This window comes from Protobothrops mucrosquamatus, unplaced genomic scaffold (genome assembly GCF_001527695.2).
Source record: "Protobothrops mucrosquamatus isolate PMUCROS unplaced genomic scaffold, P.Mucros_1.0 scaffold1834, whole genome shotgun sequence".
In the NCBI taxonomy this organism is placed as follows: Eukaryota; Metazoa; Chordata; class Lepidosauria; order Squamata; family Viperidae; genus Protobothrops; species Protobothrops mucrosquamatus.
In genome coordinates this window covers 135328-156437 of record NW_015387966.1, presented here as the reverse complement: position 1 = coordinate 156437, position 21110 = coordinate 135328, and positions in this window count along the sequence as shown.

Sequence of the window (21110 nt, the reverse complement as noted above, 5' to 3'; positions counted from 1 at the left end):
TGTTTGTTAGACTTCTGCTGAGCTAAGATTGGAACACCCACTTTTTAAGTGTCCCCTGGAGGTCCCAAGAAGTAGACTATAGATGTAAACAGTTCCCCAGTTGAGACAATTATTTTCATCCATCTGAGCAGACATATCTCATGTGGCTGCATGATCTTAAAAAAGCAACCTACAGGCAATTTGGGGGTCCCAACAGCTAATATAATTGAAAAGAGAAATAGTTGAAATCCAGTCTTTGTCAATTCTTTCAGGAACATTAGGCAGGACCAAAAGGTACTACTTGATATAAAAGCTGACACGGAAATAAATTCTATATTAGTTAATTCTGCCTCACGTGTACTTATGGGAGGTAGGAATCATTTGTACAAGTGTTTGAGATCTAAATAACTCCATATGAGACTGTGTTTACAAATTATAAAAAGCCAATACATCCTTTGAATACAGTAGAACATGGATTTAGAAAAAGAGAAGGGAAATGTTTCAGTAGCATACTTAAAGGAGAAAGAAAGGACTGTTCCAAAAGTTAAAGAATAGTCAAATTGTTCTCCCCTCTCCCTCCCCCCCCAAAAAAAAATCTGTTATGTATTTTTCCCTGTTCAGATCTTTCCTGGATTGTTATTTGATTATTTGTTTTACTTCAACTATGCCATCACATGACTGGACAGCTAACTGTATAAAAACAACACAAATTAAAACAAAATAAGTAGAAAAACTATAAAGGAAGTTAACAGAATGGCATATCCAGGAAATTACCTCAAAACGTATATGGCATTTGACAAACATATCTAATGAGGGGCTCCATCCACCCTACCTCAAGGCCAGGACTTTTAATGCCTTCCAGAAAGCTACCAAGGGGACCTTATTCCAGAGGATAGCTGTCAGCCTTGAGCAGACTATGAAATCAATTCCTCAGGAAGGCTAAAACAACATTTATTGAGATTAGCTGTAATAAGAGAATATTGCAAGTATGATTATACTGAGTCTCCTCCTCCTTCTCCTCCTTATATTTCAGGGAATAAGGGAATTACTGTCCAAGCTGCTTCCTAACATTTTCTGGACTTAAAAATGATTTAGTTCTTTTTGCCTAGGCAAAAACTTTTCTTCATGAAGGACATCTTCCCTAGTCACTACACCTGGCACCACAACGGAGGAGGGACATTTCCTCTCTCCCCAAAGATGAAACTGTTTGATTGAAGGGATCCAGAACTTATCCACTTTGTTGGCTCTTAAAACTATGGGAGCTAGTCCTTCAGATAATTTGGCCCTATGTCATGAAGGACTATAAATGATGGCCAAAATTTTGAATTATATTGACAATACTTGATCTTCAATCAACAGATGTCCTTACTCTGCAGTTACATAGAGATATTAATAGGAAGGTCTTTAGCTGCTAGAGAATCCTTTCGCTGATTGCAAGAGCAGTTATGTACATTTTCCATTCAAGTGTTAGGTAATCTGCCCTTCTTGTGCATCACAAATTTGCTTAAACTCAAGGAATAAACAGGTAGCCCATTTCATTAAAATCTATGCACAAGTATGTTTCACAAGCCTATTTGAGAATTGTTCTTCAAAGATTAAGATGCTCCCACCTTGAGATGCACCATTTTGAGTTTAAGCTAAATTAAATATCCAAAATCTGACTGTAATGTTTATCATTTGGGACCAGATTGCATTTTTTCCCTTTTGCTAAGATCAAAGAGGAACTCAGCTTCATTTATGATTTTCGTTCTTGATAATATTTATTTTCTCAGAAGTTTTTAATCTTGAAACTAAATGCAGTTCAGAGAATTCATCTTTCTCTTTTTAGTCTGATTCAAATCAGTTGATTATGGGGCTCTCCTTAAACTGACAAGTCTTATTAAAGCAATAGTCATTACTGTTTTAAGTATGACTTGAGAAGGAGAGCTTCACTCCTTGTGGTTTGTGAGATAGTATAGTACATTAATTGCAATGCCTAAATGATATAGTATTAAAAGAGAATATCTTGAAGAATCCAGAACTTCAGGACAATTGAGGTAAGATAAAATCAGAGGAAAGACATATTAACTATTTGGGGGTAAGAAAGGTTTGTTTTCACACATTGACTTAAGCACATGTTTTGGTATGGGTATTATGGATGTCTAAATGTGCATAACCCATATAAATCTATATATTTGGATAAATGGGAGGTGGAGATTTTCTGTAGGCAAGGGATAAGGAAATTTACGAGCATTGAAAATTAGCTCTAATTAGCTTTTTCCTTCAGTTCTCTACTGCAATGTATTCCGTATTATTTTAATCAGTAGGACCAATATTTCATTCTCATGCATCATTTTTCCCGCTTTTGAAAAAGGCTTCTAGTAAATCAGGTGGTGAGTTTCCTTATTTTTATATCCAGTCTTGTTTTTGTACCAACAAAGTTGAGTAAAACAGCAAGGATATTGGGGGCATGTATGAACCATTATGTTCTCAAAACTCTTTTTAATATTTGCTTTGTGTTTCCATGATTATAACTGTAAAAAAAGTACATTTTTAATATTGAAAATTAGCACCAATCTAGTATCTGCAATGATAGAGTCACTGTATCTCCAGGGATCCCCGATTATGGTTTCTATTCTCCGCCCGGTGACCAACGGGCTCCATTATCGTATGCGGACTATGATTCCATGGGGCCTCGGGTGGCTCAGATGCTTCGTAGCGAGCACCCTGCTTCAGCGAGTAACTCCCCCCTCCACCACCTTCCCAGCCCGGATCAGTTTAAAAACCCAGGTTTGTATGGAATTTCATTCCTTTGGGGAAGCAAACAATGCAATACAATTATGGTAACAGCATCTCTTATTTTTTCGCATTCAGAAGGAAGTTTGCATGGCTACCAAAGTTCATTCTTATGTATGTCTGTTAGTTTCAGAATTTGGATTAACTTTCCTTAAATTCTGAATTGTGACATTTCTTTCAATAGTTGGTCCAAATGTGATAAACATCTGGGTAGAGGCATAATGCCTGACAGGGAAATGGTTGGCAAGATGTGGAGGGCCATTGCATGAGTGCATTTTATGTGGAGAGGATTTCCGTTGTCATGCCCTTAGATAAAATGTGGCTTTCTTCCATGGAGTTGAATCTGTAGTCTTGGAAGAGTGGAAAATGCAATCCTGTTTTTGATCCCAGTGAAGCTGCTGCACTTTTTTTTTAACTTCATAAAGATATTCCATTGATTGTACTAGTATTTGATCTAAGATATTTGCATTTGGAAGGATTTATTAGCTTCCCTCAGGTTACCTATAAAGAAATGGGGAATATAAATAATATAGGTTGACTTTTGTGTGTTCTGTGTGTGTGTGTGTGCTTCATGATCCCTAGCAACAGCAGAAAACAATGAGGAAGGTTCTCAAGAACTCTTACCACTGGTCGGATATTAAATCAAAGACGAGAAAAAAAGTTGATTTAAGTTAACTTAATTCGAGAGAATTTTTGACTTTCTTTCCACTTAGACAATTGGTTTTGAAACGTGACAAATTAATAGTCTCACCCAGAAAGCTCCTCTATTGCCTTTATTTGTCTGTGGGACTTTTTCCTTTACTAATTCCAGTTTATATTTGGTGCACAGAAGTTATTAAAATAAGCTGCTTGCATCATCTAACCAAAGTTTTTTTTCTTTTTTCCAAAGGAAAAAGAAAATAAGAATCTGAAACTGTTTGAAATAATCATAGTTTAACCACAGTTCCATGTTTGGACAAATGATAAGTGAGATCTACTTGAAAAAAATGGAGGAATGCAATCGTAATCTTTGGGTGACAGGAGAGAGGAAGGGAAAATGGCAGATATTTAAGGTTCATGTCATAAAAGTACAGGTTCAGATATCATTTGGTCCAAGACTCACCCAGTGCTGGAATATTCAGGGTAGCATTCCTGACAGATGGCCATTCAGCCTCTGTTTACAGCCTCTGTGGCAAAAGAGAGTCTACCACTTCCTAAAAGCAATCTGTTTTATTGTTGAACAGCTCTGTTAGGATGATTGATCTCCAACCGAAAACTACTTTCTTGCCATTTACATCCATGGTTTCCTGTTGTGCCTTTTGGAACCATTCTGAACAAATTAGATCATTTTGCCCCATGTTCAGCATGACAATCCTTTGCCTAAGCGCAATGCTTGAGCCACAAATTGGCTGCTCGAGTTAACTGTGACTTAAAGAAATTCCACTTTAGAGCAGCCCAGCCATCTAGTTCATTTGGAATTCTGAGTATTGCTGTCCAGATTTATTCAACTGTCCCTGCAATTGAGAGCTTGGGCTGAAACAGAGAGAGGATTTTTTATTCCCATATTGCAAGCTGGGTTGAAAAACTATTATTTGACAATAAGTTCATATGTTTCCTTTGCTGATTGGTAAACTCTTGATGCTAGAGATCAGTTTGAATTAGCCCTGAAAGTGGTTATCTAGCTGGCTGGTGTTTGGGATAAACTGCCCTCTGAGATTTCTTTCCAAGTTAAATCAAACACATAATTGCGTACAAAATTCTCATTGGCGTACACAAGTTCCATGCAGATTAATTGTAATTTTCCATATTCAAATGCTAAATAGTTGGGATTTTACACTTGGAAGAAGACTCAAATGAGAACAGGAATTCTTGTAGTTGATGCCAACTCCATTACCCATCCGTTCCAGTTGTACATATTTCGTTGCATGGCCTGTCTCCTGCTAGGCTTAAAATGTTCGTTCAGAATGAACCACTTAGATTAGATCCTTTTGACTCTGCAGAACATGCTGAAACCAACATAAGGGCATAAACTTTTTTTTAAAATCTCTTCTGTTAACATCCTATGAACATTCTTATCAAGATGGTTGCCTTATAGACTTACACACCAAAGTCAGTTGTTGGATGTAAAAGTGTTGAGGGGTGGGTGGGAGAATCACTCTGAAGTTGAAAGCCAGCCTTTCCCCCCTTACTTTCTGAAGTCACATCAGAGTAATGATCCATGTACTAAGGCAGATGGCCTAATGGATCCATAGCTGGAAATCCCTTCTTAGATTGCTGAACATCTTTCTTTGATGACCTTTCTGGCCCATCATTGGATTTATTTGGAGGTAGGCTTTAAGTTAACATCCAAGTTCATCCCAAAGGTGCTCTTTCAAAAAGCAACTGGGCTTTCTTGGTTTTTTTTTTTTCCCCTTCTTTTCACTTTTCATCCAAGAAGCTTCTTCAGTTCAGAAGACTTCCAGGGTCCCTTCCAATCCTGTTATTCTTGGATGAGAAGTCCTAGTTCATCCTAGTGCAGGGCTTTTCAACCTTTGCACCCATTGTACCACTTGTAGGATATTGCAGTATCCGAGTACCACCAGTCGCCTAGCAAGGTGTCAAAAACTTGACCAAAAAAAAAGTGATAAAGTACAGGTAGTCCTCGACTTACAACAGTTTGCTTAGTGGCTGTTCGAAGTTACAATGGCACTGAAAAAAGTGCCCCCTAAGCCACAGCCGAGCAAGACACCTGCCTGCCCGCCCGGCGGCGCTCTTCCTCCTGTCCGAGGTTTTCATTGTTGTGAGCATTTCTGTTGAGGATTGGCAGCAGGGGGGGGGGGTGTTTGGTTTTTATTCTCCCCCTTCTGCTGGGTGGTTGCAGCAGGTTTTGGTCACTTCACATGACCCTGGGACACTGTGACTGTCATAAATATGAATCAGTTGCCAAGCATCTGAATGTAAATCACAAGACCCTGGAGAGGCTGCAACATTCCAGCTGATCGGTGCTTCTTCTGGGCTCAGCGGAAGCACCAGGATCAGTGCTGCTTTCCAGCTGATTGGTGCTTCTTCTGGGCTCAGTGGAAACGCCAGGATCAGTGCCGAGCTCCAGCTGGAGCCTGGCGCTGATCCTGGCGCTTCCACTGAGCCCTGACAGCCCTGCAGCTCCAGCCATTTCTCGCTCAGGCTTGTGCGGTGCCGCCACCGGTTCAGCTCATTTCCCTCCCCAGCTACCACTTTTCTAGGATGGTCGCGGACCACCTGCCAGGTGCCAATGTACCACAGGTGGTACCCATACCACTGGTTGAAAAGCCCTGTCCTAGTGGATCAAGACTAAAATAGCAGCAGGTCATTGGGATGCCCAAGGGGGCTTTGATCAAATAGAAAATGTTAAGCCTAATAGAAATTCAGAAAGCTTAATTTGGTGTAAAATCATTTTAATTGCATTCCTTTGTATAATAGTTGGATAGAGTTCCTCCTGTAAGCTTTACCTTATAATTCTGCCTGAAGGAACCACATCTATGCACACAAAATGCTTATTCCAAAGTATTCTCAAATTTCCCCATACATCTACACTCTGTGGAAACTATGCTTGAAACCTGAGAGAACTCTGGGAATCAATCTCAAGAGGTAAATGCAACGAATTGAAAAGATCTAAAGAACTTATTTGGAACTAGTTTACAATATCACTTTCCAATGCTATTTTCAAATATTCCCAGTGAAGCCTGCATTTAGTTGCAAGCCGTTGCTGCTCAATTTTATTTTCAGATTTTCTCTCCTATATTGTTTTATCAACAAGAATCACTCTAGCAATGACAGAAATAATATTCAAAGGCTCTAGGTAGATAATCAGAATGTCTGGGAGGGAGAAAGTATGAACTTGGAAAGTGTATACGAAAATAATTATATTCCTAATGAGATTTGGAAATTGTACTCAGATGATGGTATTGCAAAAAACCATAGAAGGTCACACAACGAACGATGGATATCAAATCTAGCAGGGGGAAAAAAGCAAGGAGAGTTTAAATTAGGTGTCATGTTCCATAACAAGAGGCATGTACAATCACTTGTCCTCTGCCCCATTTGTCAAATATGGAATTTATACTAAATTAAAAATGCTTAATTTCCAGCAGCACATGATACCTTTGGGGGGGTTTTGAACTCCATGAGCCCTCAAGGTTTCCATGATGATTTTTCTCTAGCCAAGCAACAAAAGAAAGCTAGCTTCTGAAGAAAATAAGTTCTCTAGCTCTCTCCAATCTTACGCCCTCAAGATGTTGGGTCACCATGGTGGTTAACTGCCAGACCAATACATTTGAAGAGGTACTACTTTTGAGAAGATGGATTTAATCCAATCAGCAAAACACGTGGCTAGATAACTTAGTATGGAATACTAGTTTAATTTTCTTAGTGCCTGTTTTGGGGTTGTCATTTTCCACCCCTTTTTTAAAATTCTACTGATTTTTTTAATAGCTTTTCTTCCCTTCATTGAATCCTTTTATTTGTCTGTCTATCCATCCGTCCGTCCATCTATCTGTCTATCTATCTATTTGAGTTTTGTCACATCTTTGTTACTTTATAAGTATCTCAGGGCAACGACCATACATAATCCTTTTTCTTCCTCTTATTTTTCCAACAACAACAACAACCCCATGAGGTGAGTTAGTCTGAGAGAAGAGTGACTGGCCCAAATTCTCTCAGCTGGCTTTTCTGCCTAAGGCAAGACTAGAATTCACTGTTTCCTGGTTTCTAGGCTAGCATCTTAACTATTACACCAAACTGGTTTCACCTCTGGTCAATATGGACCACTGGAAACCCACCAACATCATGCTGCGGTTTCGTGTAACTGAGATTCGTGTCTTTTACCAGTGTGTGGTTTTGTACATTGGATTAGGTTGGTTTATCCTCTGAATAATGTGGTTCATATTGATTGTATCTTCTCTATAATAAGCAGACAGAGAAATTGAGGTGATGTAAAGAATTGTGGAGGGTTATCATGCATATACATGACATAAACATGAGGAAAGGCACAGAAGTACAAGAGAGGGCCCTCTGACGACGTTAGAGAGAAAAGAGATAGAAAATAGATTTTTCAGTTTCCTTTGGTATAAAGCAGATATGTCAAACACAAGGCCCGGGGGCCGGATGCGGCCCACGAAGTGGTTTCATGTGGCCCACGAAGCCATCCTGGAAACAGTGGGAACAGCCCCCGCTGCCTTGGCCCTGGCCCAGGCCAGCTGGGAGCCAATGTACAATTTTGTGGTGGCCATCTATGCTGAAACGCATTCAGTCTTAGCTACACAAGGCCGTCCGGAAACAGCAAGGAACCAGCCCCTGCCACGTCAGCCCCATCCCCTGGGTGCATGCTGGGGAGGTGTCACCCTTTGTGAGGAATGAAGAAATGGACCATGCCTTGGCGCTTGCCCCGGTCCCACCCCCTTCTGCCAGAGACCCTCAGATCTGTCCCACTCCTGCCCAGGCCCCCACAGGCACCCTTCACACGAACGATGTAGAGCTGGCCACGCCCACCCAGTAGGCTACATCCACTCCATCCACACCCACCCAGTATGCCGCACCCACCCGGCCCCCCGAGGGCAACCACAATGCTGATGCGGCCCTCAATGAATTTGAGTTTGACACCCCTGGTATAAAGGGTGGAATAGTAAAGACATTGTTTATGGAACCTGGTGTTACTATCTATTATCAAGATAGGGTAGGTAGAAAGTACTATAAAAAAATGTAGAGATTCTGGAATAGCCATTGTAAGGTCATCCTATAGTGTTATCACACGTTACATTCCTGGTGTAAAAGTTGCAGTTTGATTTAGCTTTATCTTAGCTTTCTGTATCATTCTTGAGGGTATATAACCCATAACCTTGCCTAGTTTGTGGCCTTTTGCATTCTTCTGGCTGGGAACCCAATCAACGCAGTATTTGTACATGACAGTAAAATATACTTTTTCCATCTATGTCCAAATCTTTTGGTTCCTTATTTGAAGTGGCAAACCGTTATGTTTCCTAAAGGGGAAGATAAAAAAAAATGACTTTCATACTTTATTAGATTCCCACTGGAGACTCATTTTGGAGCTGCAAGTTGGCTTTGACAGGAAGGTTAGATCCACTGTCCAATAAACCTGAAGATTATAGTGGCTTTTAGCATTTTCTTCCTCCTCCCTCTGCAATCATCAACCTCTGTGACCCCAATTTATGAAGAGCCCAAAATAGTAATTCATCATTTTTGTTTGTGAATTTCTATTTTTACTTGTTTCAAAAGTATTGCTTTGCCCTATACTTCATAAAACCTCATGATGATCAAATGGAATTGGCTTATTCTAGGGTTTTCTGGGGGCGGATATTATGTTTTCATCTCCAGCTGATTGGTGAGAAGATTCAGCACAGCTGCCGGACTGCACAGAGGATGGCAGGCAGCTTGGAAGAAAAGATCACAAAGGCTGCCTGGTAGAAAAACTCATTTCTGGACTTTAAAAAAAATGACACAATTAAGGAGACTGTGCAAATGTGATCAGAACCCGAGCATACAACTTAATTTGTTTTTAGGTTTCAGTTGATATTGTTTGTTATTTTAGAAGTGTTGCGAGATTAGAAGCAAAATGAAAGAGAATTAAAACCTTTGTTGTGAAGACATAGGAGTTTTTTGTGTGTATGGGCGTTCACATGCTTCCAAGCCAGTCTGGCAACATTTTGGAATATAATTTGGTTTTGCCTTGTTCCTACAGCTAAAGGACAGGGAGTGTGTAAGGGAGAATTAAAATTCACAATCCCTTGGTTTCTAGCTCAGTATCTTTAGCTCTATGCCAGAGTGCCTCTCATGATGATGATGATGATGATGATGATTTGGTACATTTTCAGAAGTGTTTTGGCCCTAAGGCTGAGAGAAAGAGACTGGCCCAAAGTCTCCCAGCTGGTTTTGTGCCTAAGGCAGAATTCATGGTCTTCTGATTTATTAGCCTGATTTATTACACACTAGCTGTTTCCTTAGCGTAATATATTCTTTCTGATATTTGGCATATGTGATTTGCCAAAACATTGGAGTGCTAAAAAAAAATTCATTTTGCTCTTTGTAGTTATTTTCAGTGCACATTTTTGAGAAAAGTGAGAGCAACAGTTGTATCAAGACCCTATATAAGTCTGCTTCACTACAATAACAAACATTTCCAATATGGATACATAATTTGTGTTCTCTTGACCTTGACCTGTTGAAAGACCAAGAGAAATAGGAGATGCAAAATCCACAAAAAGGTATTTTGGACATATGCTTCCCTGAACAAAGCATCCAAAGCCAGAAAAATGTCTCAAAGCAACAAGAAAAGCTTGATCAAGTGACATTATTTTTGATAAGAGGGAGATGGCAAATAAGCAAGAGACTATATTGGATCACCTTATTTCAGAGTCCTGAACCCACGTTCCTGATACTGGAGCATATCTTTTGCTTTTGAGATTTAGATGATCACAGGGCGGAAAAATTTACCTTCCCTTGTGTTGTTGTTATGGTAGGATCCAGAAGCCCTTTGTGAGGTTAGGCACTTTCCTGAAATTCAGCTGTTGCAAAGTGGGAGGAGGGCAGCTACAGAAGCATATATGTACTGGTACTATTTTTTTTAATGGATATTTGTCCATGATTATCCAGAGCAATAAAGTAAACAATCACTGGCTGTGCTTGCACAATTTAGACTGACCCAAAGATACCCTCATATAAGTGATTCAGACAGTATTTTGGGGCTGCTAACTAAGTCACTTTGGGCAGCAAGATCGGTGGCATATAAATTTAATAAATAAAATATGAATGACTCCTTAGCCAATGCTCCAAAATCCCTGCCATTTCCTTTGGTGCTTGTTTTGTTTTTGTCATTTAGGGACTTTGTTTCCTCAAGGCAAAAAACACATTTTTAAAAATCCACTTTCAGAATCAGGATCAAAACATTGTGAAGGAAGTCAAATCTTAACTTGTTTCTGCCTCTTTTGCACTTCTGTTCAAGAATTTTAGCACAACTCCTATAAGCTTCTAAATGTTTGTTCCTAACCTAATGTCCAGGTCCAGCATCTGAAACAGTTAAATTTACATCTTGCTTAAAAGACAAAATATCCTCATAGCTTTCCAGGTCCCCCTTCAAAGCAAACATTCAACCATACTTTGTTTGTTTGTTTGTTTGTTTGTTTGTCTGTCTGTCTGTCTGATCCAACCAACCACACAAAAGTGCATCTTTTAAAAATGCAATCAGGCTTGATCTGAACCAGCTATATCTGCAGGGGGGGGGGCAGAATGACAGAAGTAGCACCATCATGATACAAATGTCACCCCTTTTAGAAGTGTGCTATGAGGTTGCATGGATATATGAAAGGGGTAGAACTTGCAGTGTGACCCTGCTTTTGTCATTTTGGCCAAAGCAGCAGATGTCCGTGTTTTGGGGATGTGTTGACCTTCAGCAAATCTGTGCAGCCTTTCCCAGGCCAAAGAAGCACCTGCAAAATTCTATCCTAGTGCCTGATTTTGTGTTGTAGTGATTGCCTCATGCAAAATTGGAGCTATTGTTTTCTTTTGGGGGGTGGGGAAAATGGTAGCTGGATTTTTGTTCTTCCAGAACCAACCTTACTCTCTTCCGCTCCATCATCCTGTTTGTGGGATGGCTGAATCTGTAACCATCTGTGGAATGCATCTTTGTATCACTTTCATTCCAACCACTGCAGCAACATGCAGCCCTGGTTGTAGCTACCAGGAAAAGCACCTGCTTCCAAAGTTGCAGGCATGTATCCTCTCATCATCATAGCTAGTAATAGTGTTGTACTATAAAGGCAACAGAGGAATCAAAGGGTTAAAAAGGGCCATAGAGGTCAGTTGATCCAACCACTATTCAGTGCAGAATCCCTAAAGTAGGGGTGTCAAGCTCGCAACGTCACGTGACGTGTCACAACTTTTTTTCCATTGCCGGCAATGGGGGTGGGTGCAGTTTCGGCATGACGCACCCGGCCCGCAGGACAGCAGTTTGACAACCCTGCCCTGAAGCATTTCTGAAAAATGATCATCTAGTCTCTGTTTCCAGATGTCTAGTGAAGAAGAATTCACTAATGTGTGTGGTGGTCTATTCCAGTTCCTCTTTCCTTCCTCCCCAAATTCCCTTCATTTTTATTACTGGTCCCTTGGAACTATGGTGCCCAGAACTGGACACAGGATTTTAAATCGGGCTGAACCAGGTAGAGTTAGAGAGGGATAGTTACTCCCCGTGATCTGAAATCTGTGCCCCAGTTAATATTTCTCAATATGTTGTTTGCTTATTTAGCAGTTACACCACACTTTCTGCCTCCAACAAGGGCATCTAGATCCTTTTAATGTTTATTACTCCCAAGCCAAATCTTCCTGTCCTATGTGTATGTCCTACCTTTTTATTGCCCAAATGCAGAACCTTCTGGATAGTCTACCTTTCTACCTCTTCATTTTTATCCTATCCACCCCACTGCTCAAGTTATCTCTACCATCTTCTTTCTCATTTAAAGAATCAGCTACAGCCCCAGCTTTGGGCCACATACAGATTTCATACACAGCCCCTTAACTCCCTCGCTCAAGTAATAAAAATGTAGACGAGCACACGGCCCAGTATACAGCCTACTTTCCCGAGAGCTGAAGTGGAGCCATATAGTAAATGAGCACTTTTTAGTCATTTATAATGCACCTGACTTAACAACAGCTTGAAGGAACTGGGAACGGCAAATGACACCATGTGGAAGTGCCCTTCACTGTTTGCAAGACAAGAATTAACTGAAGGGAGTTAAGTGTAGCCTAAGGCAGACTTGGGGTTATTTAATACTAAACATAACTCACTTTTGTTAATTGACTGAGTCAATTAATCTGGTTTTCCATTCACATGATATGGTAGGCTCATCCCCATGACTACATTAAGCCATGTCATGAGAACAGAAACATTGTAGACTAATGCACGTTGTAATCTCCATTCTTCTACATTTGCAATGCTTTTAAAAAGCAATATTTTTCATGAACCTTTTTCCCACAGGAAAGCTAAGCAAGCAATTAATCATTTGCTGGCTCGGATCACACTGGCTATCTGGGTATTTTTTTTGTCACTCCTCAGCAGTAGCCTCAGTTGTACTTAAAGGAAATGCTATTTCCCAGTTATAGTATTCTCTGTCTCTCTACCCAATGTGTATGCTAGGAACAATTCTTATTAGGCAAACAAAATACTAGAGCAAATGTTGCACACTATTCTTCCCAAAACATGGAAATAAAGAAGGGAGAGGAGGGTATATTAAGAAGTATCACCAGATACAGTGCTCCAACACTGGAGGTTTTAAGAGATTGGACAACCATTTATCTGAAATGGTATACAGTTTCCTGCCTGAGCACAGGGTTGGACTAGAAGATCTCCAAGGTCCCTTCCAACTCTGTGAGTCTGTTATTCAGATGGATTTGGTTGATATGACGTGATTCACCTACATCCTGAGATAAAACATGTGGATTCATTCCTTGTTGGAAAAGCCAAGACTCTTCCTCTGGATGAAAAATCAAGCAATGGCTTTTGGTTTAGTTTAAATCGGAAAGTTCTTTTTGTTTTTTTAAAAAATGCATACACTGTACAATTTATATTCTCTTGTGCCTCAATCTGATTTTAAGTACTTAAATTCTGTGAATCCTCTCTCCTTTTTTACCTTCCCTCTTAGGGGCTTGTTTAAGAGATTTGTTTTTACAGTCCAAATCAGATTCCTACTTTTTCCTTTTTTTAAAAAAAAGAAAAATCACATTGCTTAGTTTTGAGGCCCTTGTAGGATCCGGGTGGCTGTACTGTGAAAGTATGTCAGCAAAACATCCCCTTGTCTCCAAGGTGTTTGTTTCTAAGCCATCTGGTGAGATTGGAGTATGAGATGAGTGTGTGTTTCAGGTCAAATTCTTTCTCCCAAGGTTTTACAATGGGTAGGACATGTGGAAAGAAGGTGAGAATTGGAGCCACTAAGTCCAACCCCTTGCTCACTGCAAGCCTCCAGTTTGAAACATTCTCCAGAGACAGCTCCATTGAGAAGAAGCTCACTGTCCAGGAGCCTATGGTGGTCACTGATGCCACTGCTGAGCTGCACTAACTGCTGGGAAGATTTTTTTAAAAATAATATTCAGCCAGCAGCTGCTTTTTTTGTAGAGGCCTGTATTTGGGGAGGGGGGTGTCATCTAGAAAGCATCACCCATAATATTATCAATCCTCATTTTTCTTATCAAATGGTGTGACCCAGTCTGACTTAAACAAGGGGGCATTCTCAAGACTTTGAGGCTATCTCTGGTCCTGGTCTTATATAATTCCAAATCCTATAGTTTGAACTGAAAGAACAGGATTTGAGCTGCATTCATTCAATCGAATTGCAAGCCTACCATCTCTCTATCAAGCAACTCTAGGCAGTTAAATGGCATCCTTTCACATACTTGAAGAGTGATGTCCTATTCTCCATCAGTCATCTTTTCTCCCTAATAAACATTCCCCAGTTCTTTCCATTTCCGTCTTTTCTCTAATAGTCTCATCATCCTTGTTGCTCCTCGTTGAATTAATACCTACAAATTGGATACAGTTGGAATGGAGTCAGGCCACACCAAGCTATTATATCCCATGATTTGGGAACTATATTTCTGCTAAGGCAGCCTAACTTTTCACACACTTTTTCTGAAGCCCCACAACATTGCAGAATCATATTGTGTTTGCAATCATCTCTGTTCCAAAATCTTTTCCAACATATGCATTCTCTAATCTATGCCTGTGCATTCAATTTCTGATTTCTAAGTTAAGAATTTTGCACTCTTGACTATTTTCGTTCTGTTATGTTTCAGCCCATTTCCTTAACCCATCACAAATGTTTTAAATTCTATTTATAACTTCTAGGATATTGGCTATGTATCATTTTTTATCAATTCCCTTCACTTTTTTTGTCCATGTCATTAATAAAAATATTAAAGGGTGCAAGACCCAGGACCCAACCTCACGATAGCCCACATCTCTCCCCTTTGATGAGGAACTGTAGATGAATACCCTTGGAGTGTGATTTTTGAGCCAGCTATATATCTGTTTAATTGTCTGCCATTCAGCTATCATGTAACTAGCTTGTAAATCAGAAAGGCACTTTGTTAGATACTTTACAGACATCAAGATATGTCTGGAACATCTCTAAATCTTTGCCTCCTTTTTTGCATTTGAGTATGACACGGCAATTCTGCACCCATGGTTAGTATAGAAGTGATGCTTGGGCAGTGGGAAATTACTCTTGATTTACCATACTAAATAGTTTTATTCAGATTTTCTAGTTCCTGAATGTACAAACAGTGTGTGAGATAGGTATATTTAATAGCAGCGAAAAAAGATTTTTCTCAATGCTTTCTAATGATTTCTCCAAAGTGCATTATAGGAATGTTTATAGGAAAAAGACTACCTAAAGGTATGCAGTAACATACTGAGAGGCTGAATTAGACTTATCAAAGGATAATTACCACTTATCGTCATCATCAGTATAAGAGATATTGCTGCAGTTACCATTGTCATTGCTTTGAAACAGCTGTAGTAAATTCTTCATTTACTCGATAACAAAGACATACAGGTAGTCCTTGACTTACGACCACAACTGGGTTCAGGATGCAATCATTAAGTGAGGTGCACCTGATTTTACTTTTTTTTACCATGATCATTGTGAATCACATGGTTGTTAAGTAAATTACAAGGTCGTTAAAGGAATCCAACTTCCTCCATTAAGTTTGCTTGTTGGAAGCCCCCTGGGAAAGTCATAAATGACAATCACTACAGCTATCATAAATACACATTGGTTGCAAAGCACTTGAATTTTCATCACATGACTGTGGGGACGCTGTGACGGTTATAAGTACAAGAATGGCATTTTTCTTTCAGCATTTGTCGTAACTTCAGTCATTAAACGAATGGTTGTAAGTTGAAGACTACCTGGAAGATGTCATGCTTTTCCAAATCTGTGGCCTATCCATGTCAACCAGGAGATTTTTCCCCCCTAGATTTTAAAGCATTGTTTTTGCTCTGAACATTTTCCCCCATCTCTAGACCCTTTCATCACCTTGCACTCTGATAACAATCAACATACCAATGAAGACTATAGCTAAGCAATGATTTTTGTGTGGTAAGCTGGAAAATATTTTCCTGACCCTTGTGAGGCCTACCATACGTATTATCAGCAGACGTTAAACACTGCTATTTTATGAAATAGCCCTGAAGTACGCCACATTGTTTTATCCTCTCCCTGAAAACATGCATAGTTGATTGGAATGCTTCAAAACATATTGGCGCATCCATAACGCATGAGTGCAGTTGCATAAATGCATTTTTACTTCAAGACAAGTAAATTTAAAAACTCAGTTCAGCAAAGAGCAGTCTAAATGAATACAAGGAATCCTTTTGGCCATGTCTCTGATTCATGTGGACCCTATAATTGTGACTGCTTAGCTGGCTTATTCTCTTTGTTCATTTATTTCTTAAAAGTATCGGATCCCTTTTTCAAAGTCTTGGGCGAGACGGTTTCCATAGCTTTGTCCTTCAGAGTTCTTAGTTTAGTCCGAAATCACCCAAGCTTTCCTGTCCTTCAAACACACTTCTTTTTCACCCAGAGGTAGCAGTGGAGAAATTCTGGAAAAGACCATTTGTTAACCAAACAAAGGGCCACCCCATCACATTTTGCCTCCTCTCAGGTGTTGCTTTTTTCCATTACAAGGGTTGTGTTTGGGAGGAGAAGAAAGAAAGATTCTGTCTCCAAACTATCATCTGGAGTGGCAACTGGATTTATGTTCTTGTTGGCTTGAGACATTTCGCTGCCCATCCAAGCGGCTTCTTCAGTCTGAACAAATTATTTTGGGGGATCTGAGTAGGCAGAGAATCGTTGAAATGTGCCAACTCTTAACATTCTTAGGGGGATCCCGGCACTTCAGGGTTTCTTTCCCAACATGCGTGGTACTTTGAGACATTTCTTAAATACCGGTAAGAATTTTAGGAGTTGGCAGTTTCCAACGCCTCTCTGCCTACTCAGATTCCCTTTACCAACTTATTCAGACTGAGGAAGCTGCTTGGGTGGGCAGAGAAACATCTCAGACCAACAAGAAAATAAGCCCAGTTGCCATGACTCAACTTCCAGACAATTCTACCTGGATGACTGAGAATCTTCATCGACATATCAGTATGGGCACTATAACTATGGGCACTATCTTAACAAAATGAAATTCAATGGCGAAAAAAGCAAGGTTCTACATTTAGGCAAGAAAAACCAAATGTACAGGTATAGTATAGGGGGTACCTTGCTCAATAGTAGTAACTGTGAGAGGGACCTCTGAGTCCTAGTGGACAATCACTTAAATATGAGCCAGCAGTGTGCTGCAGCTGCCAAAAAGGCCAACACAGTGCTGGGCTGCATTAACAGAGGGATAGAATCAAGATCACATGAAGTGTTAATACCACTTTACAATGCCTTGGTAAGGCCACACTTGGAATACTGCATCCAGTTTTGGTCACCATGATGTAAAAATGATGTTGAGACTCTAGAAAGAGTACAGAGAGGAGCAACAGAGATGATCAGGGGACTGGAGGCTAAAGCATATAAGGAAAGGCTGCTGGAATTGGGTATGTCTAGTTTAATGAAGAGAAGGACGAGGGGGGACATGATAGCAGTGTTCCAATATCTCAGGATCTGCCACAAAGAAGAGGGAGTCAAGCTATTTTCCAAAGCGCCTGAAGGCAGGACAAGAAGCAACGGGTGGAAACTAATCAAGGAGAGAAGCAACCTAGAACTAAGGAGAAACTTCCTGACAGTTAGAACAATTAACCAGTAGAACAACCTGCCTCCAGAAGCAGTGAATGCTCCAACACTGGAAGTTTTTAAGAAGAGACTGGACAGCCATTTGTCCGAAATGGTGTAGGGTTTCCTGCCTGAGCAGTGGGTTGGACTAGATGACCTCCAAGGTCCCTTCCAACTTTATTATTATTATTATTATTATTATTATTATTATTATTATTATTATTATTATTATTATTATTATTATTATTATTATATCTCCCAGCTATAATTGTCCATCTTTTTAGAGTGAATATTCATCTCCAAGCCTGACTTAAGTAAACGTTTTTACTTTGTGACATAAAACTTAGAGAAATGTTCAACTATTGACAGTGCAATAGAACAGAGCATTGAACCAATATGGTCAGCCCTGAATTGTTGTTCTGTAAGGAAATTACTATTATTTAGGGACGGGATAATTGAGGGATGGGGTGGGAGAAGAAGACTGAACTCTGAGATTCAAAAAAATTGTAGAATCCTAGTTGTTCACTCTTACTTTCCTTCAAATTGTCAACTTGGCAATTTATTGTTCTTGACATTTTAGTGAGCAACTCTACTCAGGTAAGGGAGGCTATCTGGATTTCGTGACACCACAAATGGGTGCCCCAGCTATGGGGATGCAGATACCAGAGGTCATTTGGAAGAGGAGATTGATTGAAGCATGGCTGCATTTTCCTTTGTCCAAACCTTCTTAGCTGAGCACGTTAATTGAATTTAGGAAAATGGGAGATCCCTGACCATTTGATAACTCTCTCCATCAGATATTAAAATTGGACATTTGGTTTTTTTAAAAATAGGGTCATATGATTGGCCATAGTGTCAAAAGTATTTTTAAAACGTTCAAATACCTTAGCCATCAACAATGTCCATAAAACCAAAGCATTAAATAGATGCGGAGACAGTCCCGCTAAGTTCCAATAAGCATCAGCTTATTATTTTCCTTCCATCTCTACCTAAAGCAGCGCAGTCCATCCCAGTCTGTCCTGGCTGTTTTTTTTTATTCCAGCCTTCAAGAAGACAACTATTCCTTATTTGCACCTTTGCTAACACATGAAATTGTACGGCATCCAATCCAAGCTCTTGTTTGCACATCACTGCAACCCGGGAGTCCTGGGTCTCCAAAGAAGACATTTCTGTCCCAGCAAGCTTCAGCAGAGATAAAGAAAGAGCGTGTCAGTCACTGAAATCTTCCTTGTGTTCTTTAGGAAGTACTCATGAAAGACTCCGGAGCCATGAAATCACAGGTTCTTTTAAGGAATGGGGGAAAAAATCCCATCCCCACCCATTTCTGCCTCAAACTTTTAATTCGTGTGCCGAATACCATCTTACCCAAACTGCCTTGTGTTATTAGGAGCTTCTCCTCTGCTCAAACCAAGTGCGGCTTCCATATGGTGCAATTTGAAGCTGCTTCCATGTGGAGCCCATGTGTGTCTGTGCATGTCGTTGCTTTCCGAGGCCAACGTGTTCATTCGCCTGGCAAAGGAAAAGCATCCTGGTGAGCTGTCAGCAAGGCCAATATCCACTTTACTGAACTGGAAAACAAAAGTCTGCTCCAGCAACTGAATAAAAGGCCTCTGAATATCTCAGCTGGATGTTTTTCTTCATGAGTGAAAATGAGAAAAGTTAGCTTGACATTTAATCTTCAATATCTTTTAAAACGGCTTTGTTTTCCCAATAGAGCCCAGCACAATGGAGTGCCGTTGTTCCATATTTGTATCCCCAGTTTGATCCTGTTCATCTTTTCCTCTTGTCAGTTGTAAGCAGTGTCCCCACATGGATTTCCCAATCTCTCTGTAAATTACAGTTAGTCCTTGACTTACAACTGGAATTGAGCCCAGTTCTTGTAGTTGTAAGCTGAGGCCAGATCTATTTTTTTTAATATATTTCTTGTGTCCGTTAAGCACACACTGCAGCTGTTAATCAAATCAGTTTTCTGAAATAAGTGTGTGTGTGGGGGGGTGTTTTGCCAGAAACTGTAAGCGAATTCCAGAAAGTGGCAAAAAATGTCACAAATTGCAGTCACATGACCACGGGATGCTATCAGTAGCAATGAAGGTGAGGTAGCTGCCAAACGTGCAAGATGCCTTGAGCAGGGGGTTGGACTAGAAGACCTCCAAGGTCCCTTCCAACTCTATTATTCTATGTTCCATGTGATCATGTGACCCTGGAGTGGTGTGTGCAGCTATCATAACTTCAAAAAATGGTCATAATTAGCTGGGAGGGGGTCTGTTGTAACGTTGAACGGTTAAGTCGTAAGTCAAGGATTATTCATATGTTTCTCCGTCTTCCTCAGAACAGGCAGCCCTTCCCATTTGCCCTCTACCAAGCAAACACTAATTATTTAACCACAGAGGGCACATTGCTCACAAAATTGCTATAAACTGAACTAGATGTGGTTTATCCCCAATCAGTTGTGTGGATATTTTTTTTTTCTAATCATGGAGGTGGCTTTTAGAGATTGAAAACCTTCTCAGCAGATGTATGTATGTATTTGCAGTTTCCCTGAATGAAGTAGTGGATTTTGCAAAGAATAGACAGAGAACTAATGTGAAATACCAGAGGCATTATACCTCAGATGTACAGTAATAGCTTGTCTGAGCCAGCATAGGAAGGAGGAAAGTGGGAAGAATCAGAGTTACATGCCATGTTAACTTGTTGGGAAACTTGCATCTTTCATGAATGGAAAGAAAATCAAAAGTACTAAAATGTATGCTTGTTTGCCTGAAATCTATGTTTAAAAGTGCTTAATTGCAACACATCTAACCCAGTTAGGTCCTTTCTTAGCTCCCGGTTGCACTGTCTCCCTTCTCATTCTAATTGATGCCTGTCTGGCCAACCAAAGTTCAGGAAATGTGTTCTCTACTAACCAGCTTTTGAACCGAATTTAGAAATAATGAGACTTGCCTTTTCTGTTGCTCTTCTTCAGTTCTTAACTTCAAAGGAGCGGTTCAACAAAATGTGTTAATTAAATGGGCTTTAGCATTTCCATAATATAGCTGATTGTGTAGAGTTAGTTAAACCCTTTGTGTGATGGGTCCAACTGGAATTCATTCAGCTCTCTGGAGATTTGTTTCTTTTCTGTGGCTCCCTTCATACAGTGCCAGGGATGTAGTTGAAAAGTCGAGAGGGTGGCATGACGGTGCCTTCAAAACTCTGCCTGTTTTTATGTTTAGTGCAATGCCCATAAAACCAGGCAGAGTTTCCATCCCACCATTCCAGGCACTAATTGGACTTTTCTTTTTTGGGGGGGAGGGCACACTTCTGTATAGCACCATCTACCCAGTTGTATTGTGAGGCAGGGCCATTGCCAGAGAGGTATCCTTACTCCTAGTTGTCTTTTTAATATTCAAGTACCGTCATCTCTAGGGATTACAGATAGATTAATAACAGAAAAGTTCATTTAATAATTAAGCCTTCCATTTTGAAAGGTCATGAACAATTAGCTGAAGAAAACAGCTCTGTTTTTCTTAGCATGCAGGTAGCAGGGTGTGGGTCTCCAGCCGTTTTCTCTCTCTCTCTCTCTCTCTCTCTCTCTCTCTCTCTCTCTCTCTCTCTCTATCT